Raw genomic sequence first — 16,677 nt, forward strand, 5'->3', positions numbered from 1 at the left:
ATCCCCCTCGCAGGGGACACGGAGACTCTACCCAAACATGGCTGCCTGAGTATCGGCGCGGCAGGCCCCTCCCCCAGAACACAGAAGGCAGGCTGAAAAATCAAGAAGCCCACAACCCGGGCGCCTGGGTGGCGCAGTCATTGAGCGCCTGCCTTCGGCTTAGGGCGTGATCCCAGCGTTCCGGAAAGGAGTCCCTCATCGGGCTCCTCCGCTGGGAGCCTGCTTCTTCCTCTCCCACGCCCCTGCTTCTGTTCCCTCTCTCGCTGGTTGGCTGCCACATAAATAAATAAATAAAATCTTTAAAGAAGAAGCCCACATCCCTAAGATCCCTATAAAACAAGGGGCACGGCCTGGGACCCAGTCAATAATTTGGGCTCTGGAAACCCCGCAACCTCTCTTCATCAGAATGACAAGAAGGAGAAGCCCCCCCCAGCAAAGAAAAGACAGTGATTCTGTGGCCTCTGCCACAGAAATAATGGATATGGATGTAACCAAATTATCAGAAATGGAATTCAGAGTAACGATGGTCAAAATGATGAGTAGAATTGAAAAAACTATTAACGAAAAGGTTACTGAGAATATAGAATCCCTAAGGACAGAAATGAGAGCGAATCTGACAGAAATTAAAAATTCTATGAGCCAAATGCAGGCAAAACTAGAGGCTCTGACGGCCAGGGTCGCAGAAGCAGAGGAACGGGTTAGTGAATTGGAGGATGGGTTAATAGAGGAAAAAATGAAAATAGAAGATGGTCTTAAAAAAATCCACGCCCACGAATGTAGGTTACGGGAGATTACTGACTCAATGAAACGATCCAATGTTAGAATCATCGGCATCCCCGAGGGGGTGGAGAAAAACAGAGGTCTAGAAGAGATATTTGAACAAATTGTAGCTGAAAACTTCCCTAATCTAGCAAGGGAAACAAACATTCGTATCCAAGAGGCAGAGAGGACCCCTCCCAAGCTCAACCATGACAAACCTACGCCACGTCACGTCATAGTGCATTTCGCAAATATTAGATGCAAGGATACAGTATTGAAAGCGGCCAGGGCAAAGAAATTTCTCACGTACCAAGGCAAAAGCATCAGAATTACGTCAGACCTGTCTACACAGACCTGGAATGAGAGAAAGGGTTGGGGGAGCATATTTAAAGCTCTTTCAGAGAAAAACATGCAGCCAAGGATCCTTTATCCAGCAAGGCTGTCATTCAGAATTGATGGAGAAATAAAGACATTTCAGAATCGCCAGTCACTAACCAATTTCGTAACCACGAAACCAGCCCTACAGGAGATATTACGGGGGGTTCTATAAAAGTAAAAAGGCCCCAAGAGTGATACAGAACAGAAAGTCACAGCCAATACAAACAAAGACTTTACTGGCAACATGGCAACATTAAAATCATATCTCTCAGTAATCAGTCTTAATGTAAATGGTTTGAACCATCCCATAAAACGCCACAGGGTTGCAGATTGGATAAAAAGAAATGACCCATCCATTTGCTGTCTACAAGAGACTCATTTCAAACCCAAAGATGCATTCAGACTGAGAGTAAGGGGATGGAGTACCATCTTTCACGCAAATGGACCTCAAAAGAAAGCTGGGGTAGCAATTCTCATATCAGATAAATTGGATTTTAAACTACAGACTATAGTTAGAGATGCAGAAGGGCACTATATTATTCTTAAGGGAAGTATTCAACAAGTGGATATGACAATTATAAATATATATGCCCCCAACAGGGGAGCAGCAAGATACACAAGTCAACTCTTAACCAGAATAAAGAGACATATAAATAAAAATACATTAATAGTAGGGGACCTCAACACTCCACTATCAGAAATAGACAGAACACCCTGGCAAAAACTAAGCAAAGAATCAAAGGCTTTGAATGCCATACTCGACGAGTTGGACCTCATAGATATATATAGAACACTACACCCCAGAACCAAAGAATACTCATTCTATTCTAATGCCCATGGAACATTCTCAAGAATAGACCATGTTCTGGGACACAAAACAGGTCTCAACCGATACCGAAAGATTGAAATTATCCCCTGCATATTCTCAGACCACAACGCTCTGAAATTGGAACTCAACCACAAGGAAAAATTTGGAAGAAACTCAAACACTTGGAGACTAAGAACCATCCTGCTCAGGAATGACTCGATAAACCAGGAAATCAAAAATCAAATTAAACAATTTATGGAGACCAATGAGAATGAAAATACAACAGTCCAAAACCTATGGGATACTGCAAAGGCAGTCCTAAGGGGGAAATACATAGCCATCCAAGCCTCACTCAAAAGAATAGAAAAATCTAAAATGCAGTTTTTATATTCTCACCTCAAGAAGCTGGAACAGCAACAGAGGGACAGGCCTAATCCATGCACGAGGAAGCAGTTGACCAAAATTAGAGCTGAAATCAATCAAGCAGAAACCAGAAGTACAGTAGAGCAGATCAACAGGACTAGAAGCTGGTTCTTTGAGAGAATCAATAAAATTGACAGACCCCTGGCAAGACTTATCCAAAAGAAAAGAGAAAGGACCCAGATTATTAAAATTATGAACGAAAAAGGAGAGGTCACGACGAGCACCATTGAAATTGGAAGGATTATTAGAAATTTTTATCAACAGCTATATGCCAATAAACTAAGCAATCTGGAAGAGATGGAATCCTTCCTGGAAACCTATAAACTACCAAGATTGAAACCAGAAGAAATTGATTCCTTAAACAGGCCAATTAATTATGAAGAAATTGAGTCAGTGATAAACAACCTTCCAAATAACAAAACTCCAGGCCCAGACGGTTTTCCTGGGGAATTCTACCAAACATTCAAAGAAGAAATAATACCTATTCTCCTAAAGCTATTTCAAAAAATAGAAACAGAAGGAAAGCTACCAAACTCATTTTATGAGGCCAATATTACCTTGATCCCCAAACCAGGCAAAGACCCCATCAAAAAGGAGAATTACAGACCGATTTCCCTAATGAATATGGACGCCAAAATCCTCAACAAGATACTTGCTAATAGAATCCAACAATACATTAAAAGGATTATCCATCACGATCAAGTGGGATTCATACCTGGGATGCAAGCGTGGTTCAGTATTCGCAAATCAATCAGCGTGATACATCATATCAACAAGAAAAGACTCAGGAACCATATGATCCTCTCAATCGATGCCGAAAAAGCATTTGACAAAATACAGCATCCTTTCCTGATTAAAACCCTTCAGAGTGTAGGAATAGAAGGTACATTTCTCAATCTCATAAAAGCCATCTATGAAAAGCCTACTGCAAATATTATTCTCAATGGGGAAAAGCTGGAAGCCTTTCCCTTAAGATCAGGAACTCGACAAGGATGCCCACTCTCGCCACTATTATTCAACATAGTACTAGAAGTCCTTGCAACAGCAATCAGACGACAAAAAGGGATCAAAGGTATTCAAATTGGCAAAGAAGAAGTCAAAATGTCTCTCTTTGCAGATGACATGATACTCTATATGGAAAACCCAAAAGAAGCCACTCCCAAACTATTAGAAGTTATAGAGCAATTCAGTAACGTGGCAGGATACAAAATAAATGCTCAGAAATCAGTTGCATTTCTATACACGAATAACGAGACCGAAGAAAGAGAAATTAGGGAATCCATCCCATTTACAATAGCACCAAAAACCATACGTTACCTTGGAATTAACTTAACCAGAGACGTAAAGGACCTATATTCTAGAAACTATAAATCACTCTTAAAAGACATTGAGGAAGACATAAAAAGATGGAAAGATATTCCATGCTCATGGATCGGAAGAATTAACATAGTTAAAATGTCCATGCTACCCAGAGCAATCTACACTTTCAATGCTATCCCGATCAAAATACCAAGGACATTTTTCAAAGAACTGGAACAAACAGTCCTTAAATTTGTATGGAACCAGAAAAGGCCCCGAATCTCCAAGGAACTGTTGAAAAGGAAAAACAAAGCTGGGGGCATCACAATGCCAGATTTCGAGCTGTACTACAAAGCTGTGATCACAAAGACAGCATGGTACTGGCACAAAAACAGACACATAGACCAATGGAACAGAATAGAGAGCCCAGAAATGGACCCTCGGCTCTTTGGGCAACTAATATTTGATAAAGCAGGAAAAAACATCCGGTGGGAAAAAGACAGTCTCTTCAATAAATGGTGCTGGGAAAATTGGACAGCTACATGCAAGAGAATGAAACTTGACCACTATCTCACACCATACACAAAAATAAACTCCAAATGGATGAAAGACCTCGATGTGAGACAGGAATCCATCAAAATTCTAGAGGAGAACATAGGCAACAACCTCTACGACATCGGCCAAAGCAACCTTTTTCATGACACATCCCCAAAGGCAAGAGAAACAAAAGATAAAATGAATTTATGGGACTTCATCAAGATTAAAAGTTTCTGCACATCCAAGGAAACAGTCAGAAAAACTAAGAGGCAGCCCACGGAATGGGAGAATATATTTGCAAATGACACTACAGATAAAGGACTGGTATCCAAGATCTACAAAGAACTTCTGAAACTCAATACACGAGAAACAAATAAACAAATCAAAAAATGGGCAGAAGATATGAACAGACACTTTTCCAATGAAGACAAACAAATGGCTAACAGACACATGAAAAAATGTTCAAAATCATTAGCCATCAAGGAAATTCAAATCAAAACCACACTGAGATACCACCTTACACCAGTTAGAATGGCAAAAATAGACAAGGCAAGAAACAACAATTGTTGGAGAGGATGTGGAGAAAGGGGATCCCTCCTACATTGTTGGTGGGAATGCAAGTTGGTACAGCCACTCTGGAAAACAGTGTGGAGGTCCCTTAAAAAGTTAAAAATTGAGCTACCCTATGATCCAGCCATTGCACTACTGGGTATTTACCCCAAAGATACAGACGTAGTGAAGAGAAGGGCCATATGCACCCCAATGTTCATAGCAGCAATGTCCACAATAGCTAAATTGTGGAAGGAGCCGAGATGCCCTTCAACAGATGACTGGATTAAGAAGTTGTGGTCCATATATACAATGGAATATTACTCAGCTATCAGAAAGAACGAGTTCTTAACATTTGCTACAACATGGACAGCACTGGAGGAGATAATGCTAAGTGAAATAAGTCAAGCAGAGAAAGACAACTATCATATGATTTCTCTCATCTATGGAACATAAGAACTAGGATGATCGGTAGGGGAAGAAAGGGATAAAGAAAGGGGGGGTAATCAGAAGGGGGAATGAAACATGAGAGACTATGGACTATGAGAAACAAACTGAGGACTTCAGAGGGGAGGGGAGTGGGGGAATGGGATAGACCGGTGATGGGTAGTAAGGAGGGCACGTATTGCATGGTGCACTGGGTGTTATACACAACTAATGAATCATCGAGCCTTACATCGGAAACCGGGGATGTACTGTATGGTGACTAACATAATATAATAAAAAATCATTAAAAAAAAAAAAAAGAAAGAAAGAAAAAAAAAGTTTAATGTTGATTTCATCAAATCAGTATCCAAAATCCACACTGTGCATTTGGTTGATAGGCCTCTTTAATCCTTTTTAATCTAAAGGTTCTTTTCTGGCTCTTTAAACCATTCAATACATTTGTCGAATAAATGAAGTCACGTGAAGTATAGACTTCCTCTCGTTCTGGGTTTTGCTGATTGCATGCCACGTGTGTCCTTTTCCATTGTCCTCTATCCCCAGCATCCGGTCACGAGGCTTGATCTGACTCAAATTATTACTCGTTTTTCCAAGAAAACATCATAGGTGGTGAGACAGGCCACATAAATTAAACTGGATGACAACTTAATCATTTGCCAACCCGACTTCCTCTCCTCCAGGCATTTACCGCTAACTATGTTTGGAGGTGGGCATCTAGGAAGGATACAAGCAGCACCAGCTAAAGAGTGGTCGTCTTCCGGGGTGCCTGGGTGGCTCAGTCGGTTAAGCGTCTGCCTTCGACTCAGGTCATGATCCCAGGATCCTGGGATCGACCCCTACATAGGGCTCCCTGCTCAGCAGGGAGTCTGCTTCTCCTTCTCCGTCTGACTGCCTCTCCCTCTTGTGCTCTCTCCCTCACTCTTTCTCAAATAAATAAATAAAATCTTTACAAAAAAAAAGAGTGGTCATCTTCCTTCCTGGGCGGAGCTCCTAACTCTGAGAAGGTTAATAACTTGGTGGGTGCAGAGAAAACTAATCCCAATATTATCTTTGATCTCACATGGAAACATCCCAATTCTTTGGCACACGTAGGTTTTGAACACTCCAAACGAAAAAGACCACATTCGAGTCACCCACCCATTCCACAATCTGCCAATATGGAAAATGCAACCCCTTATGCCTTATGCTACATAAAAAAATGGAATTCAGGCTACAAAATCCCTTTTTAATGGCACACCAGCAGGCAAATATAGATTTTCAAGCAATAAGCAATCTCTACTATCACTGTTAAGGGAGGGGGGGGAAAACAGCCTTTCTTTTTTGCTGCTGTCAGTATGGACGATTAGAGGGTAGAAAAATGCAGTTTTAGTTTTTAAAAAAGCTTTATCGGGAAACAGGCCACCATAAAGCAATTCATCTATAAAGCAATAAGGGATGTCATCAATTTTACCTTACACTTGAATCACACTCTTGATTCCTATCCGGCTGTATTTCAATTATGCCTTTTATTTGAAGACAAGTCCCTACAAATACATAATGCTGCTTAAAAGTGATCTTCAAAAAAAAAAAAAAAACCCAATCGGGATAGGAAAGTTATTTATTTCATACATACACTACTTTACTTCACTCAGGAGGTAACAGTCTCCATGCTTGAAATATTTGGAAAGAAAAAGGAGCTGTAAGAACACTGCGTTAACATTTTCTCTTCCAGATTTAAACAGTTGAAAAAAGTCTCCAACGGTAGAAACTTCAGCATTTTTTTTAACGTTTATAACCCGAATGTGATTTAAACAAATCCCACCCTACGGAGCCCGCATTGGAGGCTGAGATGTTGAGAAGCATCGGTACAGATACTTTAAATAGCCTGAGATCGTATGTTCCGGGTACACCGTGGGAGGACACTCCAGGCCATCACCGTCCTGTGAATCACCAAGAGCACCCAGTGACCCATAACGTGTAGGACGGTGACCACACTGATACTTCATTCTAAAGAATTCTGAAGAGTACGAAATAACAAATAGCAGACTCTTCTTAGTCATGGGCTTGAAAGCTACCCAAGTGAAGACCCCCAACCAAGAGGGCCATCAGAGCTGATAGTCACTGCCCTCCAATCACAACAAAGGGCCCTTTCACAAGCCCTTACTAATTCTAGAATCTAAAAATAAAAATTAAAAGTACTTTACAAAACAGGACACTTTGGGGGGGACAGAGGCAATTCTTCAGAGAGAAGTATTTGATAATTTTATAAAGAATTTCCATAATGAGAAAAAGACTGAAAGACTAAAACTTCATTCGTAATAGGTTACATATGTATGTACCATGACTGGTTAAACCATGTCCCCCCCAAAAAGGATATGTTGCAGTCCGAACCTCCAGTACCTCAGAATGGGGCCTTATTTGGACATAGGGTCTTTACAAAGGTAATTAAGTTACAATGAGGCCATTAAAGTGGGTCCTAATCCAATATGATGGTGTTCTTACAAAAAAGGGAACATTTGGACACACAAACACATATAAAGAGAAAATGATATGAAGACACAGAGAGAAGATAACCATCAAGGAGAAAGGCCTGGAACAGACCCTTCCCTCACAGCCCTCAGAAAGAACCAACTCTGCCAGACACCCTGATCTAGCACTTCTGATCTCCAGTGCTGCAAAATTATTTCTGTTGTTCGAACCACCCAGCTGGTGGTACTTTGTTACAGCAATCTTAGGAAAGGAATGTATGTATATGTGATATGTATATAACACCAGATAATAGTAACAACCATTTCAAAAGAAAAGTAGCATGATGGTAAGTACTTTGTTGCACCTGTTGCCATTAAATCAGTACAATGACCCCCACAACTCAGAGTACTATTATCCTCATTTTGCAGATAGGGAATCTGAACTTTGGGATCAGGAATTGCATTCTGATGCTGCTATCAGAGACCCATTACAGGGGCTTAAATACATAAGGGTTGATTTCTTTCATCTAACAAGAAATCTGGAGGTAAGTGGCTGCAGGCAGACAGCAGCTCAAAGATGCCCTGTCTCTGCAATTCCCTTGACCTTTCCCTCATGGTCTCAAAATGGCTGCTGTAGCTCCTAGCCATCACATCTGTATCCCACATCTGAAATGCAAAATGTGAAAAATTTAAAAAAATAATAATAAAAAATAAAAAGCATACTTCCCACTGGAATAAATCCCTTCAGAACAGTTTTCCTAGAAGCCCCTAAACACAACTTCTACTTGTAACTCATCAAACACCCTTATTTGCAGCATTGGAAGTTAGGCAATGTATTTTTGTTTTGCTATCCCCAATAATACAAGGATTCAGTTAGAAGGAAGGATGGAATAGATCTCGATTAAACAAATCCACCAGAGGCTCAAAGAGGTTCAAAACGTGCCCAAGTTCATAGCTATGAAATGGGAGAGTTGACATTTAAATCCAGTCTCATCTGAATCCCAATCCCATACATGGAACCACCATATTATACTATACCCTCGGCAAACCCAAAACTTTCTGAAGGGTGATCCTGACTGAAAAAGAGTTGGAGAAGGTTTGGCCTCTCAAGGGGTGCTCCTGAGCTCAGTGGCTTCTCCCCTTGGGTTTCTAGGTAAATTGAGCACCTCTGAGCACCCCAGGAAGCATCAGGCCAACAGAGCCTCTGATGTGCTTCCAAAAGAGCATTTTCTGAGGAAATTCTAGAGGATGCATTTGGTGCTTGGCAATAAGATTTAAGAATAGACTTACACTGCCTGCTACTATCCCCTCGGGTATTTGTTTGTGCAAGTGATATTTATAATCCTCAAACAGGTGAAGGCTTTCACAGGTAGTCATTTACTTGGCTTCTGCAAACAGCAACTGGAAGTTTTCTTCAAGTTGTCTTTAATTGCTCCTTTCCAATTATAGAAGGCCTATATTTATAGGCAGCCGCTCTACTTCATTGTCAATACTTTGTCTCTGCTAATCGAAAGAGATTTTCTTCCCCAATGTTAGGTGGCATCACAGGGGACTCAAATTCTCTAGCCTGATGCAAAGGTGACAAACACCAGCCTAAACAACCACAGGTGTAGCACCCGCTAACCATATCACTCACTCATCAGGGCTTTCGTGAGGAATCCAGAGCCCCTCAAGGTCCTTCGCCACCGTCTCTAGGTGATAATCCCCCCCACTTTCCTCTGCATTTTCCATGCAGGTTCCCTGTCCTCCCCAGCCAAGCAAAGCAGAATCTCAGGGAAGGATCTGATTCTTAAGTGAAATGTCATCCCTAAAACCAAGACATGGTAGAGGCCAACTCATTCTAACACCAGTTAGCCACTGGCTCCCACTATCCTGGTTCCTGCCCGTTGCAAGTTGGCTATCCCATTTTTCCTTGGTCCTGAAAATAAACCTACAGTACCCTTCCAAAGCCAAATTTTGACTTAAGTCAGTGAGAATCTATCACATTGCTAACAATTAAGGAAACCCTCTTGCATCAGTGTGATACGCATGTGAGATATTTCCCTGATATTAAGAGACACAGTTGGAAATTAAGTCTTTCCTTCAGCTTTCAGGAGGTCATGCCTGGAATTCCAGAAGAGGAAAATAAGGATATTATTACTTTTAGTAAAAGTAGCAAAATAACAATCTCCCTGTATTGCATTCAGGATGCAAATGTGCCTTTCTAAAGACAACTTGCTAGAAAGGAAGTGATTGAGGCACTTAATCTGATTCATTAAGAGGCAGTCTGCTAACTGGAAATAACCAAAATATATTACCTTTCATCTTTGCTCAGTAATCCACACAATTTATCCTTCTGGCCTATTAAGGTAAGACTGTTACAGAATGAGCAAAATCAGAAAACAGATTCTAAAAGACATGAAAAGTTTTACTCTGCTCGGTTACAGGATTTACAATGATTTGCATAATAAATCAGAGAAAAACACGTTCAGGTACAAGAGCCAAGTAATTTACAAGATTCCTAAGTCCCTGTTGTTTAGTAAAATTAGATCTTTACCTGCAGTGTCTGAAATTCCAACAACATAATCTTTCAAATCAAAATGGGTGGCAGGTCCTAAAATACGCACTGCAATCTGTCACTTAAAAATAATAGCCAAAAAAACAAAAAAAAATTATCATCCAAAGTGACTGACAACACAGAACTGCAGAAGTGTACCAACTTCTGTTTGGCACTAATTACAATTAGCAAAATCTCATTTCTGAAATTCTTCCCACTCCCCCTTCCTCCTCCACCTTCCCTAATTCCAACCAAAGTCTTCTGAGTCAACCCAAAGTTAAGTCTTCTGATTCAGCACAAAAATGCCTTTTTTACTTGACAACTAAGAATTAGTTCTTTGATGACTCACTCAGCATGGTGCTGGACAGTAAGGCAAGAAAAGGCAACCAACCACAGAAGATTTAAGACTTGGTTTCCATCCTCCAGAAACCAAATGTGCTTGGGGGAAAAGGCAAGTGAAAGGACACCTAAGTGAATGATCATGTAACTGGGCCGGGCAAATATTGTCACTGTGGTGTCTAAGAGCTCTGAGGTTAGGGAAACCAGTGTTGGCCAGACCAAGTGAAGACTTTCAAGAAATACTTTCAAGAACTGGGGCGCCTGGGTGGCTCAGTCGGTTAAGCATCTGACTCTTGCCTTCAGCTCAGGTCATGAGCTCAGGGTCGTGACATCAAGGCCCGTGTCAGGCTCCACGCTAGACATGGAACCTGCTTAAGATTCTCCCTCTCCCTCTTCTTTTCTCTCCCTTTCCCTCTCTCTCCCCCTCTCTAAATAAATAAATAAATTGAATAAATAAATAAATAATTTTTAAAAATAAATACTTTCAAAAATTCCAAGAAGGGGGCATCTGGCTGGTTCAGTTGGTGGAACATGCTTGGGGACTCTTGATCTTGGGTTTGTAAATTTGAGCCCCACATTGTGTATAGAGATTATTTAAAAATAAAATCTTAAGGGGTACCTGGGTGGCATAGTTGGTTAAGCATCTGCCTTCAGCTCAGGTCATGATCTCAGCGTCCGAGCCCAAGTCAGGCTCCCTGCTCAGCAGGGAGTCTGCTTCTCCCTCTCCCTGACCCCCTCCCCCTGCTCAGGCTCTCTGTCTGTCTTTCTTTCTCAAATTAAATAAATAAAACATTTTTCTTTAAAATTTAAAAAATAAAATCTTAAAAAAAAAAGAAAGAAAAGAATTTCAAGGACAGGGACTGCTGAGAGAATAATCACATCATAACGAAATGGGCATTCACCTGATGCCAAGCCCTGTGAAGGCTCACAGGCACCCTCCTTAACCCTATAGACAACTACATGGGTCAGCAATGATCCTTACTGCACAGATGGGAAAACAGAGGATCAGAGGAATTCATCAAGATCACCTAAGCAGTACAGTTCGGAGTAAGGCATAAATCTATTGATGCTTTCATTCACTCATTCAAACACTATAATTATTCTAACTTCAACCCTCATACAGAGAGAAGACCTCAGAAGAAAACATCTATATATGGAAAAGAATGTGTCCCAGTTTCTCCGGCACAAAAAAAAGAAAAGAAAGAAGGGGAAGAGGGAAGGAGGGAAAAAACAAGAAAAAAAAAAAAATAACTGAGATAAATCAGAAAGCAAACTTCGAAGGCAGAGCATCCAAATAAAACAGGAGAGGTCAGCTTTCGTGGACTTAATTCTAGTCCATCCTACACTCTGCACCCAGGGAGGAAAACCACTTCTGAATGCCTAGTATCAATCCAGTCCCACCTGCAGCTTCCATCACAAAATCATAGTCAAGGTTCAAGATTAAGACACTTCCATGGAAAGGACAGCCCAAAGTTCTCTATGACCTGACAATGTCACCTAAGGCAACATTAGCACCTGTCACCTCCAGCAGTGAGCATGCAAGGGCGGCACAACCTGGTTCCTTAGGGACAAGAGAAAAAAAAATAATAATAATCGTCTATCATAGTTCACGGCTCCCATTTCTTTATGTTTTATAATTTAGATAATATTTTAGTATAAGACCACATATACAAAATCGACGAAACAGACCTATATTGGGGGCATGGGTCCAATTTTTTTCTTGATAAGACAGTGAATAAGATCAGTGAAGACCACTGATCTACACATTTATTAAAAGGGAAACCTGTTACCTTCCAGTCCCCTCACAATAGCCAAACTAAATGACAGAACTTTGAAACCCCTCCATTAACTAGAGGGGGGGAAAAAAACAGCAGCAACAAAAACTCAAGTTGCATTTTAGTCTCTCTTTGATGCCTAGCTGATTCTGGGCACAAACAATGGCTGACCATTACAAATCTATGGGGCCACCTCATTACGAGTTCATACTGCAACCAAATCCCATTTTCCCTCTGCAAATTCAATTCACATCAATAGCCCTATATATCACTGGCTACTGCTGTTGGCTGCCTGATTTTGAAACATAAAATTTTTTTTGAAAGATTACTGCCAACACATAATAGGCAAACTGCAATTTCAATTCCCTACACATGTGCTTAAAGGAGGGGGGGCCATACAAGCCACAAAATGTAAATGAAGCCTGTTGTTATCAGCTGTTTATAAGCCCCATGACGTCTTTCTCCCTTATTCCTCCAGTCACGTAAGGCAGGAAAAAAAAAAAAACATCAAAAGTGCCACCATTCAAGAAAGTCTTTTTATTATTCTACTCAATCCTGGTTCCCTGGTCTCTTAGTTTTCTGAGGTGTGTACGCAAAATGCCACAAAATTCAGCAGTGGGGGCTGTGCACAGCCAATCTTCGTTAGGCAGAATCCAGGGTGAGGGCGGGACACAACGGTGTGATGGTGCTTATGACGTTCTTTCATCACCAGCTTGTTAGGAATCCATCACTAACAAGAGCCAACAGTGAAGGGCGCCATCTCCTCCAACAAGGCCGACCTCCCAGGTGGGACCGAGCAACCCACTTTCACCAAAGCCCATGGAGCAAACCCACTACCTGTCCTGTTGCAAACTTCTGCCTCTTACCTAACACATTGCTCACCTTTGACTTCCCTACTGAATTCTTCCAGAAAACACAATTGTTTTACCAATTCGTGTTTACTAACATACACTACCCACCAGTGCTGTAATGGGAGGATAAAACACAACGAGATCCACGGCGAGTCCATGCCCATCTTTACCGTGGGAGACAAAGGGAGGCGTGATGAGCTCACTGTTTGTGGCTGGCTCTGTCAACAGCCTCACTATTGACATTCTGCACCAGATAATTCTTTCCTGTGGGAGGCTGTCCTGTGCCCAGTAGGATGTTAGCAGCATCCCTGACCTCCACTACCAACAACAGTGGCACCACCTCCTAGTCCTGACAATCAGAAATGTTTCCAGACATTGCCAAATGTCCCCTGAAGGGAGAGAAGGGACAAAACTAGGAACCCCTGGTTGCAAACCACTGGTCTACTGGGTCTATGTGCCCATCAACCAGCAGAAATTGTTTATATGTGGTTCCTATAAGCTGGGAACAACATGCATAAACCCACTGAACACCTAGGCAATACTCTTATGCCCATAAACCTTTCTGGGACACCGAACAAAATCAACTTAGCCTACCAAACAGAAGCAGGTATGCTAAGGGACTAATTTTGACCATTAAAAGTCTACTGATAGGCAGAAGTACTGTTTTTATTTAAAAACAAAAAAACAAAAAACAAAAAAACAACTGTCCCTCGATTATTGCACTGGCTGAAGGACTATTCAGAGACCACCACCTGAACAATATCTGTCATGGGTTTTCTATATTCACCAGTAGAAAGCCTCCAGAAAGTTCAGCTTCATGGCCCAAAATTTTTCATTTACTCAACTGTCAAGAAACCCTCAAGAAAAATTTCTTCAGAGTCAAACCCCCCAACAGAAGATGGATGGATATGCTATGGTATTTAGTTTAACGGCAATAAAGAGATGAAAGGTTTTTTTTCTTCTCCCTGAACAACCACTGCTGAACTTCGGCAAACCAACACTGAAAAAGACAATTTTTATTTAACAGTTAAAGAAACCAGCTTCCAAAAGCTCAACTGCCATCTGCAATTATAATCAGGCCTAATTTAGAATACCCCACCATGTTTTAGTCTTAATTAAAAATGGCACATCCTTGCAAGGGAATGCAATGTGAATTCACAATTCAGTGTGAGAGGGGACACACGCACGCATCTGATGCTGGAGTGCTGGCTTGGGAGACTTGACTGTTTCACCAGTTTCCTAATGGATGTAACTTCAGTATAAACTTTGTTTAACTTTCATATTTTAAATTAGAAAGGCATGTGGATTATGTTAAGACAATTTGCCAGAAATACAAATGGATTTTTTAAGCCTGCCATCTTTCACGCGGCACATGGCTGATCCTGTATTCCAGCCACTATTATCTTTACTCTACATAAAAGGCATAATGCTTCCGTGTAATATTTCCACTGATGCAAAATAGTTTTCCACCACACGAAATAATAAGATTTACCAAGTACCACTTGGCCTCTTTGTAAGCTTAATAATTAGTTCTCATAATGTGTCCCTGCACATTTATAATTCAGTGTAATTTTTATATTACAATTCCTTCATACGGTCTCCAGCACAATCAGCCCTCTGCCTACAGAACATTACTGCAGACATTATCCGAAAACCACCATACAAACCCCCGGTGTCACTCAAAGCCATTTAAAGTAAGATAAATACAGAGAAGACAGAGAACGGAGGACCTAAGAACAACACAGGCACACCTTTAACCTGTAGGATGAAAGAGAAGTTGTTCTCACGTCTATCCACTACGCGGTGACTCCTTGTAAAAATCTAACCTCTTCCAAAATGTGTGAGCGTTCGATTCCGGCTTCCCTGCTGGAGCAGAGCCTCTGGCGAAGAAGGCAAGAGGGGGGTGGAAAGCTGTAAACAATAAGTGTGCGTCCCGTGAAAGCCTGTAAAATTAAGCCTCTCTCAGTTGGACAATTAGCTTTATGTAGCTAATCAGGAAGAAAGAAATGAAGGCCATCTGGTTCTTGGAAGAAGTTGTGTATCTGATTAACACTATCTTCTGGAAAGTAAACTTCCTTCGTACACGACGGCAGGAGAAAGCAAGAGAGGAACACCCTTTTACATGGCCTATACACCCTGATAAAACTACATGCTGATCAAGCCCCGATTTTATCCAGAAGCAACAGAAGAGTGATTACATGTCGACACCCTAATTGGACCGACCTCATTTGATTTCTAGCTCTGCCACTTATTGATGGGTTAGCCTTTAGCAGACAATCTGACCTCTCCCTCGTAGACAGGATAATTGACCCCTCGACCCAGGTCCTTTGCCAGTCAACTTTGCAGTTCCTTCCACGGTGGACTTCTCTGTCTCTTGGGGCTTGGCCATGCGACTTGGCTTGGGTTGGTAGCTTACCTTCAAGAGTGAATTTATTACAAGAATATGCGACTGTCACTCAAATACCAGGAGCAGGGATACATCCAGCCTCAGACACAAACTAGAATCAGGCACTCAATCCGTCTGTGAAGACTCCAACAGTCTTCTTCCTCCATCCCCTCCGTCCATCTACTTTATTCCTTCTTACTGAACCAAGCTTTCTCTGTCTTGCGGTGCCAATGGCAGGAAGTCAACTACCAGTAGCACCCTTTCTCAAACCTCCTTGGTTCAACACAGCAGCATCCCGGCGAGAGCAGCAACAGCACCTAAGTCCCAAGGTAGGTAAGGAGCCCACCAACAACCAGTCCAGCGTAGTCAGGGGTAGTGTCATCAGCACCGCCACATAAAATGTGGCTACTTCATGTACAGCACAAGTCAATCAAGAGACGTGAAATGCAGCCTATACGCGCCCCTTGCCACATGAGATGCCCTGGCATGGGGCTACTCTCTGCCAAGGGGAGGAGGTCCCATTTTCTTTGCATAAAAGCACCATCTGTACAGAAGTATGGTGAAGAGGGCATCTGTACCTGGAGGGGGAGAAGGGCTAGGCATGGAGTGCTGGTATCTCAGAGTTGAGCAGAGTGTCTATACGGAAGAGTGGCCCAACATGGCATGACTGAATAAGGAAATGTACTTAAGATAATAGGAACCAGCGTACTCACTGTCAAGAGAAAGGAGTTACAAATACAGAAAGGAGAAAATAAAGTTGAACCATGTGTTGTTGAAATGGAATTGGAGGTAGTGAACTTGTGATTTTTAATACAGAAAAAAATACAGATGTCCATGTGTGTATATATATATACACACATGTACATATATATAATCCCTTGATGTGAAAGGGTCTGGAAGCTGTAACATCTCACAAGCAATGAACACGTCTAATGACCAGATCTTGGTTTCTAAATGCCATTCTCCTCTAAAAGGAATCTGAGCTCCATAGGTCCTCAGCAATGTAGCCAAATCCAGGCCTGGGACCAGCAAAGCACAAGATGAACCTGGAACTTCTTGTTCCAAAAAGTAAGCAACAACTCAAATAATGGTGGCAACACACATCAAAGGACACGGGAATCAGCTGGAAGGAACTCCCGCTATCTA

At 41.6% G+C, this 16,677-nt stretch overlaps 1 protein-coding gene across 5 annotated transcripts in view; it reads right to left on the reverse strand.

Annotated features, from left to right (window-relative positions):
- PTPRG (protein tyrosine phosphatase receptor type G) overlaps window positions 1-16,677 on the reverse strand; it is a 684,348-nt gene that overhangs the window by 623,134 nt on the left and 44,537 nt on the right. The gene's annotated exons all lie outside the window — the stretch shown is intronic.

This window comes from Ursus americanus, chromosome 14, assembly GCF_024610735.1.
Source record: "Ursus americanus isolate L20-20 chromosome 14, mUrsAme1.1.p, whole genome shotgun sequence".
Lineage (NCBI taxonomy): Eukaryota > Metazoa > Chordata > Mammalia > Carnivora > Ursidae > Ursus > Ursus americanus.